The sequence below is a fragment of the Emys orbicularis genome, chromosome 1 (genome assembly GCF_028017835.1).
Source record: "Emys orbicularis isolate rEmyOrb1 chromosome 1, rEmyOrb1.hap1, whole genome shotgun sequence".
Lineage (NCBI taxonomy): Eukaryota > Metazoa > Chordata > Testudines > Emydidae > Emys > Emys orbicularis.
The window spans coordinates 180,255,442-180,264,836 of record NC_088683.1 but is presented as its reverse complement, the minus strand read 5'-3'; positions in this window follow the sequence as shown (position 1 = coordinate 180,264,836).

The window sequence follows — 9,395 nt, the reverse complement described above, 5'->3', positions numbered from 1 at the left end:
TCATTCTCAGTCAGCCATGCACAACAAAAGAGCAGAGCGTGTGCGTGTGGAGCTTAACTTTATACAGGCAAAAAGGGTTGCCACCCCCACAACTTCCCCTTTTGCACTGACTAAGAAACAAAACCTTTCTGACCTTGCGTACTCCATCCCGCCCCATCCTGACGTCCCCACACTGCTTGGAAACGGTTGTTATGAAGGCCCTGGGACCAACTCAACAGGCTGTGTTGAGGGTTGCAACAGAGCAGCAGTCCCATACAGCTACATGGGGCAGTTTCTCTGCAGCCACAAAGGAGAGGAAACATTGTTTCATAATGGTCTAAAATTGGACCAAAACATTGTTAATGCTCACGCTGCCCTGTAATCAGTGGCCCTGCTTAATCTCATCCCACCACCTCCAATCCCAACCCCTCTTCCCTCTCCCACACACTGGCACCACCCAGACCTTTCACCCTACTGTTCCCTTCCTTTTTATCTGCCCCTCAGCTTTGCACCAGCCATTTTGCTTCCCCCTATATTTGGAACATTCTCTCACGGCCTCTCCCAACGCCCTTCCATGAATGCTTGGTACACTGGGCTAACATCAATGAGGCGTCTGTGCCCTCCTGTGCCTGAAACATTGCCCTGCATTTTGCCTAGTTTAGAGACCCATCCTGCGAAGTGCTGAGCACTTTCTGAGAGGGTCTGAGCACACAACTCTAGGGCTGGGCAGTTTTTTGTATGAACCCTTTTTCAGCAAAAAAGCCCAAATTCAGTCACATCGAATTATTTAGCAAATGCCTGTTGATTTTTCCAAATTGTTTCAACCGGGGGGTAGGGGGGGGTAGGGGGGGAGTCAGAAAAAAGTTTTGTTTTGACTTTTTTTTCAAATGAACTGTTTTAATTTTTTTGGTTGAAAATGAGTTTTCATTTCAAAATTTCCTTTCCATTTATTAAAAAAATGTAATGGTCAAAATTGAAACAAAACATTCTGATTTGGTCAAAATGAAACATTCAACCCCAAATTATTATTTTTTTAACTTTTCAATGTGCCAAAATATTTGAAAAATATTGTTTTTGTTTTGACTTGAAATTGATTTTTTTTTCATTTTTCAGAATTCCCAGCAAACCACATTATTTTTTCACCCAGCTGTAGACAACTGCCATTGGCTCCAGTGACAGCTCAGGGCACCAGGCAGAGATGCTCAGCGCCTCACAGGATCAGATTTTCTTCAAGGCACGGATCTTCCCTCCTTATTTGTTTTGTTAAGTGGCCTGTATCTTTATATCCCAGTGGAAATAATGCCCTATCCATTAACCCACAATAACAATCGTTATAACACAAATGAATTCAGTATGAACATCACGCCTGATTCATGACTGTGTTGCTCCAGTTTTAACTCTGTGTAACCCTTTGATTTCCATGGGCTTACAGCAGAGGTGAATTGGACCCACCGTACTGTAAACAAATCAAAGTTCTATTTTGATAGCTCATAGCTGGCCATATGCTAGCTCTATAAGGAAGTCAGATGTTCGACTGGGCACAATATACAACTATTCAGTTAAGGATTCAAGTAGCTGAAATGGTATGGAGGAGCTTGGCGTCAAAGCAAACAACCACAAACTAAGAATTAATTAGGACTATTTATTTGGCTGTTGGTGGATTTCTAGCACGTGTGTTTCATCGATTAGTTTCCTTTTCTTTTTTCCCCCTGTAAATTTGCATTCTACCTATGGATCATCAGCATGGTACATAGATACAGAGACTATTAGTAACAATAGATTTAAAGAACAGAAACTCGTTCATGGCACTTCAGAGGAAAAATATTAAAATAAAATAGAATCACCAAAAACTTGGCTATCCTGAGTCCCAGTCTATTGCCCTAACCACAAAACCACCCTCTTTCCCTTTGTGTACCTAGTATGATCATACATGTCTATTAACGTTGTCTATTGTATAATATTGTCTATTATAGCCCTCCAGTATAACCACACACCATTTCATGTTTTATTGCCCTCAAGGCTTGAAGGCATTTCAGGTATAGTTTTCAGAAGTGCCTAAGCAGCTTAGGAGACAGTATCGTTTTGAAAAGTGACTTAGTATAATGGTCACAGCATACACAGAGAAGAATCAGATGTAGGGTTACCAACCCTCCAGTATTGTCCTGGTGTCTCCAGGAATTTAAGTTTAATCTTTAATTAAAGATTATGTCATGTGATAAAACCTCCAGGAATATATCCAACCAAAACTGGCAACCCTAGTCAGATAGGAACATAAAATACTCTTGCTGGAAGGTTGCAACATAACACTACTTTACTACTTAGAATTCAGAATGATAACACACAAGAACCCCAAACCAGAGAGCGACAAAGCAGGCTGCTCCCTGAAACAGAGTCACACATATTATCTCACCTTACTCTAGATGTCTGTCTGCAGACTGACTACTGCTAGAGTGCTAAGCCAGATCACTTCCTTTCCTAGGGAGCTCCCTAGCCTGAAAACAGGGCCAGGAAAAAAACGCTGGCCATTTAAAGTGATAGTTTACAATTTTAACACAGTTTGCAATACACCACACATAAGAGCCTAAATCTCATTGATTTTCAGGGAGACCTAAGCTCCTAAGTCACATAGGCACTTGAAACTTTGATTCTGAGACTAAGCACACCCCCTGTATAGTAATATGGTACTGGCAAACCTTTTTGAGCTGTAAAGAATATTTTCTCACTTTCATTTTAAATTTAAATGATTAAAAAACAGTTTTGCTTTTACTATATTAAAGCTAAGAAGAAATTCCAGTCAATGAATGCAGATGCTGCGGTAGTTATTTAGGGCTCAAGGGTGCCCTGAGAAATGCAGGGCCGGTCTCCACCAGTCCCCAGAGAGGATGACTTGTACTTGTGAAGCCATGGTCCTCTTGTCACAGGCTGCAGGTGTGCTGGAGGGCAGGATTGTTAGGTGCATAGGAGATGTAGTCACATTAAAATTGTAGCCCTGACAGTTTCACCGGGTGAACAGGTGTGGTATTAGGGGCTGTGCCTTTAAGGGCTGAGCTTCCCAAACAGAAAGTCTGGGTGGGGCACTGAGAAGCCAGCTGGAACCAGACACTTGCAACTTCCTTGAGCACTGAGTGATCACTGAACACTGCATGATCCTGGGAGTAAAGAGAACTAAGAAAAGATCCTGAATGGAAGAATGAAGCAGTTAAAAGCCCCATCCATCAGAGATGAAACTCTAGAAATGTGGAAGACAGCTGGAAAAGGCTTAAACAGTGCTTCTCCCTGTATCTACAAGCAATGAGTGCTAGAAAATATAGACACAGGTGGAGGGTAGCCTTATTTCTGACAATAGCAGGTTCTGAAGCACTTGATGTGTTTAGAAGTTTGTAGTTAACTCAGGCAGAGGAGGCTAACTATGAAACTATTACAGACATTTGAGGATTAACTGCACTCCACCTAAAAATGTTTAAAAACATCTCTCAGCTGTTTCAGAGTACAACAAGAAGATGAAACCATAGCAGAGATTTTAGAGCTGAGTCCCTCATAAGAGACCAGCTTGCAATTGGAATCTGGAACAAAAATGTCAGAGAGACACTATTGGGAGAGCCAGAATTAACCCTCGCTAAGGCAATTAGAATCTACCAAGCACGGGATGTCACCCACTCCAGAATGAAGCTCACGGAGGGTGGGCAGTGCTCTGATGCTGTAGACCAGATTGAGAATCCAAACTATCATAAGCAAATGAGATGAGAGGCAGACAGGCATATGGAACTCAAACTCAGAGTCCACCAAAAACAGCACATGGAGCTGCACATACTGTGGCAACCAACACAAGCCAGGACAAGGCCCAACATAGGGGAAAAGATGCAAGAGCTTAATGGATAACATCCCTTTGGAAGAGTATGCAAACAGCAGCGGAGCGGGCACAGTTTGGACAAAGAGCATGACAACAGCACTGCTGGCTCAGATGAATTCTTCCTGGGAACAATTGACAACATTGCAGCAGAAGATGATTGGACTATCAGCCTGAAAGCATTAATTTTAAGGTGGACACTAGTGCACAAGCAAATAATGTTATTAATACTAAAAAAAAAAAGCCACAGGCACTGGCTATAAATGGGTAAAACTCAGGCTTACAGTTTTGAGCTTATCCCCACTAAAGGTGTATGTGAACTAAACATATGGGCAAATAAACTGGAAAAGATACAATTTGTAATAGTGCCAGGGACAAGTGCACCCATTATTGGGTTAAAAACGTATCACGCCCTGGTCTCATCAAGGGAGTGCATTCTTTGGAGGGGCAAGGGACCCAAACAATTAAGGAACAGTTTGAGGACATCTTCCACGGGACAGGGAAGCTCACAACAGCACACAGAATAGAGCTGAAAGAGCCCAACTGTCCCACAATCGATGCCCCAAGGAAAGTTTCCCTAGCCCTAAGCCAGAGGCTAAAAGAGGAGCTGGATGGGCTCATTGCTCTGGGAATCATCCAGCGAGTAGAAGAACCAACCAAGTGGGTAACACTTGTTGGTCATTGTAGAAAAGCAGACAGAACCCTTCACTTGTGCATAGACCCAAAGAATTCAATATGTCAAAAGGGAACATTTTCCTTTATCTACACACGGAGTAATTACTCAGGAGGAGGCCTGATGCATCAGCAGGGTTCTGGCAGGTGCCCTTAGAAAAACAGAGCACATGTTTGTTTCCATTCAACACCCCCTTTGGGAGACCTTGTTTTTGCAGACGGCCATTTGGGTTTTGGTTTGGTCCCCCAGGTGTTTCACCAGAAAATACCACAAAATGTGGTTGATATAGAGGGTACTAACTTAAGGTTTGCATAAATTACATTATGATGTGGGGAAAAACAGTAGAGAAGCATCACCAGAGGCTCTGAGCTGCTTTGGAAAGAACCCCAGCTACTGGGCGACAGCTAAACATACCAATGTAAATTCCATGCAACAGAAATAACATAGCTGGGGAGAAGTTAACAGAGCAAGATGTACAGGTAGATTACAGTAAGGCTGAGCCCATCACCGACATGCCTGCCCCACCAGACAAGGAAAGGTTACAAAGTTTCCTTAAAATGGTGAGCTATATAGGGAAATTTGTGACTCAGCTAGCTGCCTGAACCAGCCACCTGCAAGTGCTACTGTGCAAAGACATCCAGTGGACATGCAATGCACATCTTAATAGAGAGTTTGGGGAACAGAAGGAGATAGTTAACGAGGCCCCAGTCCAGAGGTACTGTGACAGTAAGTGCAAAATTAGGTTGTCCACATACTCCTCTAACGAGGGTATTGGCTCAGTCTTCTTACAAAACTGGAGACCAGTGGCGTATTCATCATGAATACTGAGTGCCAATATGCTCAAATAGAGAAGGAGGCTTTGGCATTAGTCCATAGGTATAAAAAGTTTCATGTCTTTAATTATGGGGGGGGGGGTGTCAACTGAAACTGACCAGAAGCCATTTATTGCTATTGCTGAAAGGGGGCTGGCAGCCCCGCCCCGCAAGAATACAGAGATTATTTTTTCAGCTACTACGATATGATTTGCAAATTGAATACAAACTTGGGAGACACTTGGTGGTCTCAGACATGCTCTTTAGAGCACTTGACAAAAGTGGACTGAAACAAAGTCCAGAGCTGGATTTTGTACATGTCCATCTGATAAAAAAAAAATACCTGGCCAATCTCAGATGAAATATGGACGGTGATGGCCAGAATTACTGCTGTGGATGAGACCTCGCAGAAAGTGATGAAGTCTATTAGCACAAGGTGTCTGGGACAGCATATTCCCAGCTCCGAGTATCAGTTTAAGGGGGAGCTCTAAGTACTAGATGGGATTTTGTTTAAAGGCACCAGGATGGTGAGTCTTAAGGTGTTACAGAAAAGTATGTTAAAAAGATAATGAAGATCACCTAGGGATTGAAAAAAAAATCTAAGAGAAGGACTAGAGATATTTTATACTGGTCCCAAATGAACGGTGGCATTAAGGAAGCTGTCAGTGCGGGTTGTACATGTTAAAAACTCAGGCCAAGTCAAGTAAAAGAACCGATGCTGGTTGCATAGGAAAAATTGCCCCCCTCTTCTGCCCCCCGAGAAAATAGACATTGATTTGTTTACATCTAGACTAGTATTTTTACTTCCCTGAGATAGCCTTATTACAAGATACTACAGCTAAAGAGGAGATTGTGCAGAGTGAATCTACTTTGCTGGACGTAGTATACCTGACAATGTGCCACAGTATAGTGAGCATGAGTTTAAGCAGCAAGAAAACAACAAAGTGACCTATTGAAAAAGGTTGTGGAGTCAGACTCTGTTCTGTATTTAGCATTGTTAAATTACAGACTGGCATCAATGAGTCATGAGTTATCACCAGCTGGCATTCTGTAAAACTGAAAACTCAACACAAGAATGTCTGCGCTGTTAGAGAGAGCTCCTGGAGGCTTGCAGATGGCTAAAGAGACAGAAAGGCAAAACAAAACAAATCAATGGGACTTGGGGGTCACAGGAGCTGCCACCACTTCATGGAAATGACACTGCGTGATGGGAAACAATGGCCACAAACAGGACCGGTGTCACAAGTGGTAGCTTTGTGGCCATATGAAGTTGTCACCCCAGATGGACATATACTATGGAGTAATAGGTGACACGTTTTCCAAATCCCAGAAGGGACAGAAATTAGGGGCACTGAATCTGCTGTTTTGCCTGGGGGGTCTCAAACAGGCAACAACCACAGCAGGTTGAGACAACAGAGCCTCAGGACACGAAACCACCAGAGCAAGTGGACTTGCTCCCTCCTGACAGCAGTAGTGCTGAGGTTCCAGGGGAGCCCCGCAGGCCAAATGACAGCACAGCGCACCTCCAAGACTAAATGAACACTGTCAGTAAGCTTCATTATTGGTTTGGATGTAAGTGTAAATGGGTTTTCAGCGTTTTATTACATTTTGGCTGGGAAGGGAAGATATGGTATTGGGACTGTGCCTTTAAGGGCTGAGCTTGCCAGACAGAGTCTAGGCAGGACACTGTCAACCAACTGCACAGTCAGTTGGAACCAGACTCAGGATAGAGCAGATCTATTGCAAGTTCCTTAAGCCTTGGCCCCTTTCTACAGAATACTGGAATGGCAGATCACAAGGAGCTTGCATTTAAAAGAAACAGCACACCAAGTGTATCGCTTCAACTAGAGGCAAGAGTCATACTTCTAATTCACTTATAGCTTCTCTAACACACACACACACACACACACACACACACACACGACTTTGGAGCCCAGTGATATAGTTCTTCACAGGAAGCCTTACAGACACTAAGTTAGAGTGCATATATTAAAGCCCAAATTCAAAAAAGTACTTAAGTGCAGGCTCAATTTTAAGCATGTGCAAAAATCTCATTAGCTTAAGTGCATTCCTGAATCAGCGATTAAATGGGTAGAAGAAATACTGTAGTCTGAAAAGGAAAGCCTATAATTTAATCAGAAAGGGTACATACAATTATACTAAAAAACAATTATCCGATAAAAAGAGGAAGATGCTGAAGCATCAGATTTATCACAGTTTTTCACTTTGCAGAGGAATTTGATTTTACTGATCAGCACTTGTGGTGAGCATTAGAAATTCTTCGCGGCCCAAAGAATGGTTGCTCACATGTACCTCTAACAGAATTGTGTTGTATATACATCATCAACTTCTCCAGAACACAGGCTAACCAATGCACAAACACAGTTTAAAACAGGGTTAAATCTTACTAATTTGCAAACACTGATTTAATGACTTCTCTTTTCATTTCTCAGAAATAGCTAATAATGGACAAAGCCGACAGGGAACAGCTGGGTGAATGCTGCAAAAGGTATTAGTGAAGCCTTGGATCTGTATTTAGTTCATTTTGATCTTTTTTGTTTGTTTTATGAGAACAAGCAACATTTTGTTCACAATCCCGTTCAGGCAAAGGGAAAGTGTCATGAATACCTGAGCAAATTTTTATTCTCACCAGTGTAATCATCTTGAAAGCTCTATGTTGCTATAGAAATTAGCCAAATCAGGGAGCAGAAGCAATACCATAAGGTATAAGGTAATATTTTCACAGGGCCTATTTTCAGTCTCTGACATCACTTGCTCCAAATGCTGTGTGTGTAATAAGAGATGTGTTGGTGTATGAACTGAATACAAAAGCACAGACTCATCTGTCCCTCCCGGAAAGTAAGTGATGCCTCCCAAAGTGTGCGTAGGGAAATAGCCCAAGTAAAGATGTTCCCATGCACTGCTACAGACTAGGGACTGAATGGCTGGGTAGCAGTTCTGCAGAAAAGGACCTAGGGGTCACAGTGGACGAGAAGCTGGATATGAGTCAACAGTGTGCTCTTGTTGCCAAGAAGGCTAACGGCATTTTGGGCTGTATAAGTAGGGGCATTGCCAGCAGATCGAGGAACGTGATCGTTCCCCTTTATTCAACATTGGTGAGGCCTCATCTGGAATACTGTGTCCAGTTTTGGGCCCCACACTACAAGAAGGATGTGGAAAAATTGGAAAGAGTCCAGCGGAGGGCAACAAAAATGATTAGGGGTCTGGAGCACATGACTTATGAGGAGAGGCTGAGGGAACTGGGATTGTTTAGTCTCCAGAAGAGAAGAATGAGGGGGGATTTGATAGCTGCTTTCAACTACCTGAGGGGGGTTCCAAAGAGGATGGAGCTCGGCTGTTCTCAGTGGTGGCAGATGACAGAACAAGGAGCAATGGTCTCAAGTTGCAGTGGGGGAGGTCTAGGTTGGATATTAGGAAAAACTTTTTCACTAGGAGGGTGGTGAAGCACTGGAATGCGTTACCTAGGGAGGTGGTGGAGTCTCCTTCTTTGGAGGTTTTTAAGGCCCGGCTTGACAAAGCCCTGGCTGGGATGATTTAGTTGGGAATTGGTCCTGCTTTGAGCAGGGGGTTGGACTAGATGACCTCCTGAGGTCCCTTCCAACCCTGATATTCTATGATTCTATGATTCTATGATTAGTTGGAAATTAGACGGCTTCACAGATTTCAGGCAGACAAATCAGAGATGACTCTTGAAGGTTCCCAAGCTCAAAGCACAGGCATCAGAGGAATGGGGAAAGTCCCAGGGTCTGAGATTACAGGAAATTACTTTCATTTAGGTTTAAAGGATCAAAACAACCAAAGCTCAGCATTGCAACTGAACTGGTTCAGGTTCAAATGTTTTCAGTTTCAGTTCTTTTATTTTCCTCCCCTAATGCACCCTCCCCCTTCAAAATAGGAACCTGGCAGATTTTCCTGAAGTTTGAGGTTTTTGAGAGCAGAATTGCATCCTGGTGTTTTCTGTTTGCAGACAACAGAGGAGTTTCAGAAAACAAAGACATTTTTCACTTGTGCTAATTACTCCTACAGTCCTTCCCCCTGCTTTGGCCAACCACATCATATACCA